This window comes from Lissotriton vulgaris, chromosome 3_1 (assembly GCF_964263255.1).
Source record: "Lissotriton vulgaris chromosome 3_1, aLisVul1.2, whole genome shotgun sequence".
Taxonomy (NCBI): Eukaryota; Metazoa; Chordata; class Amphibia; order Caudata; family Salamandridae; genus Lissotriton; species Lissotriton vulgaris.
In genome coordinates, this window is record NC_141689.1 from 1,867,135,327 (window position 1) to 1,867,149,176 (window position 13,850).

The 13,850-nt window shown below is 44.0% G+C and overlaps 1 pseudogene; it reads right to left on the minus strand.

The window, feature by feature from the left end:
- LOC147728559 (E3 SUMO-protein ligase KIAA1586-like) overlaps positions 1-12,453 on the minus strand; it is a 35,249-nt pseudogene extending 22,796 nt beyond the window's left edge.
- Between the last annotated feature and the right edge of the window lie 1,397 nt (positions 12,454-13,850).

A 13,850-nucleotide genomic window follows, 5' to 3' on the forward strand; every position in this document is an offset into this window, starting at 1 on the left:
GGTCCGAGACATGATGGGATGTGATTTATTTATGTGTAGTGGGTTGTGTATTTATAGGGGAATAGGGTGTGATATAATTAAATGTAATTAATTAAAGAGATTGTATTTATTTATTGGTATTTATTGTTAATTAATGGGTAATTAATATGTGTTAATTAATTAATTTATAATTACATCAATTTATTAATATTAATTGTTATTAATTGATTAATTGATATTTATATTAATTGTGTTTTTTTGTATGTGTACTGCGTTGTGTGTTAAAGGGGGAGTAGTGTGTGAAGTAATTTTTACTCCCATTCTATCCAATGCTTTCCCTACTGTTGCACCCTCTGGAGTGGGAATAGTAATTTTTACCCCTATGCTATCCAACGCTTTCCCTACTGTTGCACCCTCTGGAGTGGGAATAGTAATTTTTTACCCTACGCTATCCAACGCTTTCCCTACTGTTGCACCCTCTGGAGTGGGAATAGTAATTTAAACCCCTACGCTATCCAACGCTTTCCCTACTGTTGCACTCTCTGGAGTGGGAATAGAAATTTGTACCCCTATGCTATCCAACCCTTTCCCTACTGTTGCACCCTCTGGAGTGGGAATAGTAATTTTTACCCCTACGCTAGAGATAGTTGTGCATGTTGTACTGAGAGGCAAAATGTACTGCGAACAACGAAATTCCGTCCACAAATGGTTAAAGATAGTTTTGCATAGATTGAAAGGAAAGTTTTTGATAATTTTGATGTTTTTAAATATCATCAAACCGAATAAGAGATGCTTGCCAAGTTTTCCAAACGAAGAGATCATAATTGTTTGAAAAATGCACAGCACGGAGTGAGAAATGTTTGCACTACAAAGCAGACAGTAAATAAACGAGACGCCTGAGAACGCAGAAACAACTATATTAATTATACCATAACAGTCCTACAAAATAGTTAACATCCTCAGCAGTAAGTGAAACATTTTGGAAAATGATGCAATGTTGCGCACATTCAGTAAGTAGCAAGAAAACCATTGCGGTGTATACCCCAACAAAACCTGGAGAATTAATTCATTTGAGCTAAGGTATCAATGAAAAAGACAACCGATAGTAAGTTTAAAAAGCTCTGTCTCCAATGTAATAACCCCAACAACGTAATTAATAGACCGGAAATTACACAGCTGTTATCTGGCCATAACATTCAATTACAGGAGAACATAAACAGCTGATAACGAGGAAAAAAGCACATTTCCTTGTCTCCAATGTAATAACGTCCAACAACCTAATTAAAAGGCCAGCAATAATACTCCTATTATCTGTTCAAATATTCAACTCAAACATTAGGCAACATGAGCTCATGAAAAACTAAAATAGCAACCGAAATGTTCGTGTTGAAAAAGCTATACTGAGCAGACCACGAAACATGAAAGTTACAATTAATGTTCATAAACCCGAAATAGCGTGAGATATATGTAGTTAAGTGCTCCTTAACATTTTTTTAGAAGGAAACACAGTATAGCATAACTGAAATTTCAACGATGGGAAGCATTTCGACCTACACTGCGGGATGATGTCACCACGAGGAAACTTCTTCAGACAGATAGATTATCTGTGTGAATAGATTGTTAGAATACAATGTCACTTATTCTGAGTAATTCCTAGTGGAAAATCTGCATTGCCACTAAAATAGAGGAAAGACTCGAAGATATTTTAAATAATATGAGGCATGTTTACTTCTGTAAAATAATAAGCATTGGAAAAGCCAATAGGTCTGACATGGGCTTCCAGTCTGTTGGTTTTGCCAATGCTTGTTTTACTTTGCCATGGTTTTCGCAAAACGTCATTGTTTGTGGATCTGCGGGACCACACTGGCATAAAAAATAAACATTGGCTAAAAACAAGAATATATTTTGGTTTTAAAAAGCACATATTGTTTTAGGATATCATTCTGGACACTAAAGGGCCAGCCAATCCCTGAAGTGTTAGTTAAATAAAGAGTCTTCTCTAACACCAAATTCTAAAATGACCGAAAAGGTAAGTCTCACATTACCACTTTTCACATGGTGCATACTGTTGTTCAATCTACTGATAGAAGAACATTTCTGAGTAAGGTGTTCACTAGAGAACAAAGAAGCATGACTGATTGAATCTGAGACGTTTTTAGCACATATTTTGTTCATTACTTCTGTTTATTAAGACCCAATATATTTGAGCCATAAATGAAAGTCTTTATACAGATTATTTTAAAGTAGTGTTCTGAATGAAGATGAAGTCATCTCCATAATGGATAGAACAATATTGTCTTGAAATTAATTAAAGCAAGGGAACGACATTTTATTGATATGTGCTGTTAAAGAATTCCCCTAAAATTATTCTGAAATAGTTATTTAACAAAATACTTGGTTTAGATGAAGAGGACTGTTTAATTTGAGATGAATGTGCCTTTCTTCGAGTGAGATCTATGTCCCAAAATACTCCGGTGATCGATTTGCTTAAGGTGGTTCAAGGAATGAGAAATTGCCAGAAATTGCTTTAAAATCACTATACAAGTTTATATAATGTTAACTTATTTGCTAGCATTTTGTTTGCTCATTTGTGTTTAGCCTATACAGCTTGCTCGCTTTTAATGCAGTCTCAGGAATTATGAAGACAGATATTATGTCAGTCATAGGACAACTTTAAAAATGTTAAGAATGTAACATCTTCGACCACAAATCTGCCAGTTGCAAAATTTGCATTATTTTTGCTGTCAAACACAGTCTTCATTTTTGATAAATAAGTTTAAATCCTCTAAATTAAAACGTATTCTTTTTATGAAAAACTACTACGTGGCATTGAGAAAGTGGCTTATTTGTTGGGGTGGCTGGATGTCCACCACAAGTAATAAAGTCAATGTCTTGTTTGAGCCAGTGACAGATTTCAGTAATTTCAACCAGAACAGAACCACTGGCAGCTGTTATATAGAGCAAACAGACTTAACTTAGATACAATGTGTAAAGCATTTAGAAGTACCAAAACTGTTATAAAGTTAAAAACACAAAACAATAAAGATCCCGCTTCAATTTATTAAAATCAAGAAAAAATGAATAAGCAATATGACAAAAATCTAATAAGCGAACCAGAGATACAAATTTATAAGGATTTAAGGGGAAATAGTACAAAAAACCACAAAGCTCCAATGCTAGTCAATGGTTGGAGTAGGCTGGGATCTAAACACAATTTGAGGCCCATTGCGTTATATGGTGGGTTGGATACATCAAGTAGACTGGCCCCACATGGCCTGGAATTATAGAAGTTCAAAAACGTTTTTAGTTCCAACTTGAAAAGAGACTATGCTGTTTTCCTGAGGAAAAACTCTTCTCCATGTCGGAAAAAAACTGACATTCAAATTGATGATTTGAACTGCCACTCAGACACTCTTCACAGTTAGTTCCTTTAAGTTCGGGAGTAAAGGTTTTGAGAAATTTCCCAAATTTCCTATAGAGACCTAAATGCCACAGGAATACACTCTTAAGGTTCCCAGGGACTCGGTCAGAGCAGTTAGGGTCTCAGGGGGGCAGGCAGAGTGCAAAGGGAGAGCCAGTCCAGGTCAAGTTACCACTGTTCAGCTAGGAATCTTCACTTGAATGTTATCTTCTGGCTTTTTTATGTTCATTGAGACACCCAGGGAATCAGCCATGTGATTGTTGGAGATCGCATCCTGTCCTTGGATTTCAGGTGTAAGGGGGTCCAAGCACTTTAGATTCTTCTCACAGATCACAGATGTCAAGTATAGCAGGTTCAGTATGCACGCTATCCATTCATGGAGTGGTGTGGCTCACTGGTTAGAGGCGGTAGACCCGGAAGCAGAGAACGACCAGGGTTCAATTCCCGACGTGGCAGGGTCGTGGACCAGGGTCAGCAGACTCGATAATTCTCACCTCGGTGCCTACTCTAACCAGGGATCACACTCGGCAACTCTGGGCATTAGCTTGCCTCATCTCTACAACGGTCCCCCACATTTGCCAGGGATGCATGGTTTCACCTTGGAGATACCCAGTAGGGACCATCTCACAGGGATAGCCAGGACGGGTTCCCCAGCAGTCTACAGCGCCACGACGCCTCAGGGCAGCAGTGCGCTTTACAAGACCACATACATACATACATACATATGTCCAGCAGTATTCTGAGGACATTGGGAGGAGGGTCCAACTTTGCAGTGTTCACCACTCTGTGGGTGGAGGATAACCTAAAACACTTCTAGTTCCTCTCTGACCAATACAGTAAAGGTTCCCAGGCCCTGACATATCCACGTTTGTAGTAGTTTCACTTTGCTTTAGTTCAAACAGGTTCAAAATGCAAAGTGCCTGGGCAAATCCAAGATGGCAAAGATCTTTGGCCACACTAAATTTGGGGTCTGATGTTATGTTATGTTAAAATTAATTTCTTGAGCGCACGTTCACCAGGCGGTTGCTTGGCGCTATAAGCAGGACCGATCGCCGTGCCAAACAGAAATTGAGTATCAGTTGTACACGTGGGAGAAAAGCCAGGTTTTGAGTAGTTTCCTAAATTGAATATAGGAGTCCATCATGCCCAGGTAGGGGGGAAGGGTGTTCCAAAATTGGGGAGCCAGGGTCATGTATCTGAGGCCGCCGTGTTTCTTCTGTTTAAAAGGGTGGGACACTAGCAAGTTCTTATTAGAAGAACGTAGGTCACAAGAGGGAAGATACCGCTGGATGTTTAGGGCAATAAAAGCAGGGCCACATCCTGACAAGGCTTTGTGAATGGTGCAGCCCAACTTGAACAGCCAGCGTTGGGGAATAGGTAGCCAATGAAAGCTTTTCAGCAATGGTTTCAAGTGGGAGTGCTTAGGCTGTCCAAGAATGAGTCTGGCCGCCTGATTCTGAACCCATTGCAGGCGATGTACTTGGTAGGCAGGAATACCCACGTAGAGGGAGTTGGCATAATCGATAAGTGAGATGACCATGGCAAGAACCACCTGGGTCAAGGCTTCGATGGAGAGGAACCTGCTGATTTTCCTAATTTTGCACAGATGAAAAAAGCATGCTGAGACCACTGAACTAACCTGGACCTTCATGGTAAGATCACAACTGATCATGATCCCCAGACTTTTTACCGACGAAACCGGGGCAGGGGGGATCCATAATGAAATAGGCAAAAAGTTCGAATTCCACGGGTTTGCCACGCCGTACGTTATCTGGATTTAGTTTGAGTTGATTGGCATTCATCCAATCGCTGATTAAATTCATTATAGATTGAAAGTTGGAGATAGATGAGGTGGATGGATCAATGTTGAAGATCAGCTGAAGGTCATCAGCATAATTAAACACCACAACCTTCCTTTTTCACAAGGCAATAATCAAGGGAAGGATGTACAGATTGAAAAGTAGAGGTGATAGGGCGGAGCCCTGTGGGACCCCACAAGTCAGTTTTGTTTGTTCTGCCCTGAATCTAGCAAGGCGAACAGATTGATAGCGATTACTAAGGAAGGAGGTAATCCATCTTAGTGATAGACCTTGGAGCCCAGCACTGTTGACACAGTCAACCAAAATCTGGTGGTCGACAGTGTCAAAGGCTGCCAACATGTCAAGGAGAACCAGGGCCTGGGTAGAACCCTGGTTCGCTCTCTTATGTAGCTTGTCCAAGACTGACGGAACAACAGTTTTGGTGGAATGTTCAGGTCTAAAACCTGCTTGGTGGTGGTCCAGATAACGGGTCTGTTCAACAAACGAGCTAAGGCTGTTGGCAACATGGGCTTCTATAACCTTACTCAGGTAGGGTAGCAGAGAAATGGGGCAGTAATTGCCCGGTACCTGTGGGTCTAAGCTAGGTTTTTTGAGAATAGGGACAACCTCAGCCATCTTAAATAGATCTGGAACAATCCCTTGAGCAAGCGAATTGTTGATAAGCGATAGGGTAGGGTCTGGGCAACCGGCCGGCCTTATGAGTGGGGAGTGCACTATGGTAATTCCTAGTGACCGCCCACATCTAACATTAATATCCAGTTTGAAGCAGGCACCATAACCACAACAAACCCAGAGACAGAAGTCTGGTACGACAAGTGCAGAGTCTTTCTGCAGCCAGACATCAGACAAGGGATTCACCAGAACTACCCTGACATCCTGTTTTCTCTTTTTAAGTGTGCCAACGTGTTACATATGACTCAACAAACCTATCAGGCAGGATCTAATGCTGTGGTGCCAACTGATTGTCCACAACCTTCACCCTTCATATTCTACTGAGCTCAAAGGTGTCTCCTCTAACTATTCAGGTGAGCTTGTTTTGTGCTCCTGGGAGAATTTTCACACCTTATTTTTGCCGTATTCAGGTCAAGTTCATGCTGAAAGAATCTGGAGCGTTAGTGCAAAATAGCCTCCAGCAGTTTATGGCTGGGAAAATTCAACAATTTTTAAAGTTACTTTCCCTTAATATTTTTTAAAAGTCAGACTTCACCATTGAATTGCATTTTTAATAAGTATTAAATATTAGTCCTTTAATTATTTTTCTAGCTTGTCTCATTTTTGTGATACAGTATTTTCATTCTAATCAGATTTTCTACATAGGATAGCTAGGACAGCTGCCACAGTTAAAATACGGCCCTGTCACTGTAAGGACATGTTAACTTTAATTTTCTACGTACCCCACTTTTAAATACAATGCACTTTGCCATATGGACCACAAGGCCTACCTAGAGGAGACTTACAAATATTTAAAAGGGAGGTATTTACCCATCAAAAAGGGGTATTTTAACAGGTGCACTACAGGTTTATTCTGCAGCCACCATGCTACAATGGTAGGCCTGATACCATGATTTTCTTGTCACACTAGTAGATGGCACACTAAGGGTTGCAGTCCACAGGTCACATTTGATTTTATATGCCTTGGGGGCAGTCTCTACACCATAGACCTTGGCCCTGTTAAAGAGTTAGACATGCCAAATCAAAGGCCAGCAAAATTCTCCAAGTTTTAAGGGCCAATGGACAAACAATTGGCACTGGATAGCAGTACCCCAGGGTGCTGCGCATGACAACCAGCAATATAATTTATCAAAAAATAAGGGTCACTATGTGCTGCATCCTAAAGTACGCATACAAAGTGGCAAACGTATTAAAGCATAATATTTATATAGAAAGTGTCACCTTCCAGTACAAAATCTATACTTGACGGAATACACATATGGAAAAAGACTTTACTACGCTATCTTCCCACATGACCACACTGCTAAACTCTTCACTTTCACCTGGTGTGCAATAATTTCTTTACTTCTAAAGAAACTCCCAACGGAGCAGTTATTGTCAAATTCACCATGCCTTTCAACATTTTGGAAAGAGTAGTATCAAATCGTGTACAATATTACGTTGCACCTAGCCAACAGCTTCATCACCTCAAATCAGGTTTATTATCAACAAAAGGGATAGAATCAGCTATGGCTAACATAGAGGAGCTCTGCTCCACACTCTATAAAGGTCAGCAAGCAGACTAGATTCTTCAGGATCTGCAGCCCATGCATTGGTCCGAAATATATTAGTCTACTGCTTTGAGGCCTTACTAAGCAAGTTTCATAGGTAACTCAAAATCTGTAGTTCCTGGTTCTCTGTGTTTGGTCAACTAAAGCTCCACTCTCTACCACTCCTGTATAGCTGCAACATGCGGCCCTTTTAAATTCATTTCTTTAGTAGGCGCTCAAATCATCCCAGATGGGATCTCTCGACGCCAAAGCCGTCAGATACAGGCACCTGTTTCAGCTACAGCACCATCACATCATCCTATTCCAGATATATGCTGATGATACTAAAATCTATATCTGCGGAGGGAGGAGCCAAGCTCGCGACCGTGATGGCCGCACTGTAGCTCGGCTCCGTCAACCTTCTTGCCTGAAGCACATATCCTGTACCTCATCCTGCCCCGAGGAGATGAAATCGACTAAATATGGGAAGGTGAAACATTGCTAGCACCTACCGTCCGTCCCGGGGGCCCCTGGGTGCTGTGGATCTGGAGTTGTGCCCCTGTTTGTTCCGGAGCCTCCGCGGCGTGCAGGTCGGGAACTCGCCTGAGATGGTCGGCCGGAGTGGTGTGTCGACGCCGGCCCCCGGTGGTGGAGAGGGGTCGGCTGAAGAGGCCGTTGTGCGGTTGTTCCGGTGGGGACTGACCGGGCCCGGTCTGGTGGCCCGAGGGCTCTGTGGCGGGGCGCGACCCGCCCCGGACGGGGGTAGACCATACAGGAGGCTGGTCCCCCCTTTGTTGCCTTGTCCGGCCATCTTGAAGCCCTTCGCCCGGACTCGGCGGGCGGCGCCCGTGAGGCGGCAGCGCCGGCGACCCCCGTTTTTTGGTGGCCCATCTTTCTGCACCAAGATTGCCATTGCTGGGGTTCGAGGAGACTCCGGTGGGCCTTAGTCGAGCGCCCGGTCCAGAAGTTGGGGAGCGGAGAGTCCCTGCTGCACTGACAAGATGGCCGCCGGCGCCCCGGGTCCCGGACCTGCTTGGGGCGGCGATCCTAGTTTGTCAAACCACACGATGGCTGAGGCTTGTGGGCGTGAGCCCACGATCGGTGATGTTTTGGCCGCCCTATGTTCTCTACTTGTGGTCATGACCCTCGACGCTGTTCTGCTAGACAGCGGTTCTGCCGCCATGCCTGTTGACCCGTCCCCCATGAGTATGGCTCGACTGATGGTGTGTGCTGATTCGCTCCCCTCGGCTGCTGCGAAGAGCGATGCTGCGGTGCACCCACGAGACTGTATGTCAGCGGCCCCGAATCTTCAGGACGCTTTGGCTGTGGCGAACAGGAGCGGGGGCCCCACGTCGGGGCCCGTCCACCCCGGTCTGGCCGGGGAGCCCGGCAGATGTTTGATTCGAACTGCTTTAGTGAGGTCCCGTAGATGCCTTGCAGGGGTTACCTCACTGTTTTGGACGGCGGGGCCGCACCCAGTCTATTTGCTGCTCCTGATATTGCTACTTGACAGTCTGGTTTATCGCAGCCACTACTTGCTTTGCTGTTTGAGACTGGGATCCTCTAGATTGCACCCTTGGCCTGCCTTGTTTCAATCCTGTGTGCACTCTATGCCGAACTGCTTGCTACCTACTACCTTATTGGGCACGAAAGCTATAGTCAGGAAAGGACAAGGGTGAGACAGGATTGCTTCGGCTAACTACTGGTTAATGTACGTGGACAAGGACTATCCGCAGCTGGGACAATATGGCCGATTCCTTTTCCTGTTCCTGATGTTTGGGGTTGTGTCTTTCTCGCTTTGATGTGGGTTTCAGCTGTGTTAAGGCGGGGGGTAGGAGCTGAATGTTCGATTGCAGATCTCCTCTCCCACTGGATTCCTTTCCCCTTTCCCTTCTCTCTTTTTTGGTCTGGTGTTTTCTTTTTCTTACTTCATGATTCTTCTATATTTCGGGTTCTAATTAGGGCGACAGGCACGCTGCTGGGGGGGTAGGCCGTAGCCTTCTGCAGGGGTGCAGGGTGGTGTGGGAGGGACGGGGTCTTTCTGATGTTGGTTTTCCTTTTTCTTTAGTTCTATGGCTCTTTTGTATCCCTTTATCGGGGCGTGGTGTCCGCGCGCGTCTTCCATGGAGCGTTAGTGGGTAGTAAGGAGTTGCTTTCCCGCTTCCACGATATTGACTGCACATGCAACATGTTTTACATTACTTGCCCGATAGCGGGTCTTCCAGCTCTGCGTGCTTTGCCCGCCGGGGAGCGAGTGCAATGGCGCCGCGTTCTTTCTTTCCCTCTTTCTGACATTCTCTTTTCTACCCCTCCCCTCTTTTTTCTTTATTTGGGTTAGTATAGTGGATGGTTATTACGTCGCTGCTTTGACTCTTCTGATCCATGCCAGCTTGCATTCAGGTGGGGACGGGTGTGTGGCGGGCCGTGGTGGGAACTGATCTGAAATGGGGCGATCATAAGTTGATTTCTGTCTATTGTTGCTAGTATTTCCATTTATCAAGGCCCCTTTGTATTGATGCTTTACCTATAGTCCGCCATGGGAATTTAGACGTTGAAAGTCGCAACTGATCCTACAATACTTCCTATTATATTTAAAAAAAATTAACCTTACTTAATCCTGCTTCTAGCGGTTACACTCGGCCTCTTCATCTTTGAATGCTCGCCTATATACTACTGATTGACTGCTGGGGAACTTAAATGCTGACTCATGTGCGTTCATAATGTGTCGTGGCCGGCCTGAATGGTTGTAGGCCCGTATTTGTATGCTTCTATTCGCACAATAAAGGTTTTTAAAAAAATATATATATATCTATATCTGCCTGGTGACTACCTCACAGATACAACCTCACTGATTGCTGAATCCACATATGACACTAGATGAGAGAAGGCGTAATATACACTAAGGATCATTAATGGAACTTCTAATTTTAGGAGGTGAAGATATCACCTATCTACTATTTCATTAGTCCACCACCCTAGGACCTGCTCCTCAGGTAAAACTTGGGTATCATGTTTGACGCAAACCTCCGATTCATCCACAATTCAACAAATTGGTCAAGCTTATCAATATATAACCTCCAAAATCCTACCTTTCCTGCCAACCTCTTACCAAATAAAATATGCAACATTCTTTTGGGGTAGATAAAATATTACAATTTGATATAGACAGGTTTTAAGAAGAACCTCACCAACCGAATAAAAGCACTCCAAATTTACTAAAATGTGCCTGAATATATGCAAATTTGACAACAATAAACTGGCCTTAAACATGCTTCATTGGCCACCAGTGCATATCAGGATTATATCCAAGTCATTCGGCATCATCCATGGAATTTACTAGAATATGGACGGGCCATATTTGTTGAATCTAGCAGCGCACAACATCCATATTAGAAACCTTCAATCAACCTTGTTGCACTGGGTCCCACTTTGTCCCTTCAGCCATAATAAACACAAATTGTGATCTCTGAGAATGCTGGGCAAATATTTCTGGAATGCCCTGGACCCTAATCCAACTAGCTCTCATTAAAAAAACCTGAATTTAATAAGGAGGCTTTGCCTAAGACTGGTGCAAGGGGCTGCACATAAGAATGTTGGGACTTTGGTCCACCTCCATAAATGGACTCCAAAGGCATGTCTCAAATCCTCACTATGTTGTACATGCTAGCTCCATTATTTTCAGTATTTGCTTGTTTGCATAGTGCTCAGTTTTTCCTAAAGTTACCTTATGATGATAGTTGTTATGTTGTGTAATCGAAGAGTGCACAAATAACCTGGGAGGATATCCTTGGCTGAAAAGCAGGAAAGGCAGGGGCTGAGCCGAGGCCGAGACCAGATCAGTTTTTTGTGTAATTCAAAAACCGAGGAGGAGGCTACGATATGCAGCATTACGAGGTTCCAGTCTTTGGGAGTGAAGTAGGAGAAGGCCAGGCTGCCATATCTAGTTCTGTGCATATAAATAAATAAAACAAATTTTGTTGCGTGCACTGCATCGCATTTGGTGATGCAGTGCACACACAAAAATTCGTTTTATTTATTTATATGTTTACTTACCTGTTAAACTCAGTCTTCCATACATTACTACCCCCCACCCTGCCCCTTCCCCTTCCCACGTCACCGCCCTGCAGAAACTCCTACTACCGACCGCGGCTGCATGTGGGAGGTGTATGTGAACAGGAGTCTGGCTGATTAAAGATGTTGGGCAAGGATGTGAAAGTTAATATGATTGTAGAGGTAGGTGTGGCTTATTTTGTGCAAGGTTTTGCATGTGTGCATGTGGAGTTTAAAGTATGCCCGTTTCGTCGATACAGAGCCAGTGGAGGTCTTCGATATGCGGGGTGATGCAGGGTCTGAGTGTGAGCCTGGCAGCAGCATTCTTTATTGGCTGGAGTCTTCTGGCCCGTTGCACATTTATTCTGATCTAGATAGAGTTGCCATAGTGTGACTTGCTGGTGATGAGAACCTGGGTCAAGATTCTACAGGTGTTGAAGGGAAACCACTTGAAAAAAAAATTCAGAATCTTGAGGGTGTGGAAACAGAAGGTGAAGATTGCGTTCACTTGGCCTGTCATATCGAGCTGACTGTCAATTATTATTCTGAGGTTCTTTGAATGGGTGCTAGGTTTGAGTGTGGGTCCCAGATCAGCAGGCTACCAAGTTGGGTCCCATAGTGAGGTGTCTTTACAGAAGATGAATTATGTCTTGTTGTGCTTAAGGCAGTTGATTTTCATCTATCAGGGAACTTCGGACATGCAGGCAAGAGGTTGGTTTGAGTGTTTGATGTTTTGTAAGAGAGGAAGAGGATGAGCCGATATCATCTGTGTATTACATACCATCATTCTGTAGGTGCAAATGGTCCTAACTAGTGGGGCCACATAGCCGCTGAACAGCGTGGGACTGTGGGAGGATCTTGGTGAAACCTCGCAGATGAGTTTGGTGGCAGCCAAGGTGAAATGAGTCAGGCTGAACAAACTTGATGCAACCTGTGAGGAAAGCGAAGATTCAATGGAACACTGGCCGCTGAATTCTGGCATCGTGAAGACATTGAATGAGGATGGGATAGGAGACTGTATTTAAGGCAACAGATAGATCCAGAAGGGTGAGGACAGCAGTGTCTTCTCAGTCCATGATTAGTCAGATGACATCTGTGGAGGCATTGAAGGAGGTTTCTGTGCTGTGGTTGGGTCTCAAGCTGGACTGTGGTGCTGAGGAGGTTTCTGTTGTTGAGGTTCATGGCTGGAGGTTTGTTCTTGATCATCTCCATGACTTTCAACTAGAAGGGCAACAGGGAAATGAACGAGCGGCTGGCTAGTCTTTTGGGGTTCACTTAGGGTTTATTTGGAGAGAGAGTACTGTGGCGGGTGTCCAGTCATCCAAGAAAGTGGCTTTGTTAAGTAAGTCATTCATTATCAGGGTGATTGCTATGTTCATCAGGTCCAGTCCATTAGTGAATACATGATTAAGACAGGGGTCTGACGGTGCTGTGGAGTGCATGGTATGCATTGTTGCTGCAGTTTCTTGAATCATGATGGTGGGCCAGGTGGTAAGGTTGGTCCTCTGCGCATTGAAAATGATTGGTGGGGCCATTGCAAGGGTGAATTGGTCTGGTTGGGCCTGAAAGATGTCATAGATGCTGGAAATGTTGGTGCTGAAAAAGAGAAACAATTGGGTCCAGAGGCCCTGTGAGGGAGTGACACTGGTGGAGCTTACTCGCAAAGAAGTGAAATCTTTCACAATGTCAAAGAGTTTTTAAGAGAGGTTGGGCTGCTTTTGAAATATGCTCAGTGAATGCAGAGCATTTGGTGGGTCTGATCTTATCGTAATAGGAATTTATAAAGCGCGCGATCACCCAGAGGTTTCATGGCGCTAATCAGGCAGAAGTCACACCGAGGGAAGTTACTCAAGAGTTTCTCATATAGCCAAGTTTTGAACATTCTTCTGAATGCCGGGAGATTATTGCTCATCCGAATTGGTAGTGGCAGGGAATTCCAGACAATTGGGGCAAGATAAGAGAACCTACACCCACCCTGGTGTTTAAGCTTAAAGGTAGGGATGGACAGAAGCTGAAGATGAGCAGATCGAAGGTTGCAGGGGGGTACATGCTTGGCTATTCGACAGCTAATGAATTTTGGACTGTTGCCATGCAGAGCTTTAAAGATAATACACCCGGTCTTAAAGGCAATGCGTTGAGCCATAAGAAGCCAATGAAGCTTATCCAACATAGGTCTGGCGGATAACCATCTGGGTTGCTTATGAATTAGCCTGGCGGCCTGGTTTTGTACCAGTTGGAGACGCTTAAGTAGGCCCAGGGGGAGGCCGAGGTAAATGGAGTTTGAAAAGTCTAGGCGTGACAAGACCAGAGCAATCACGACCTGTATCAGAGCAGAGTGGGTAAGCAAGTGGGCAATTTTCCTAATCCTGCGTAGCTGAA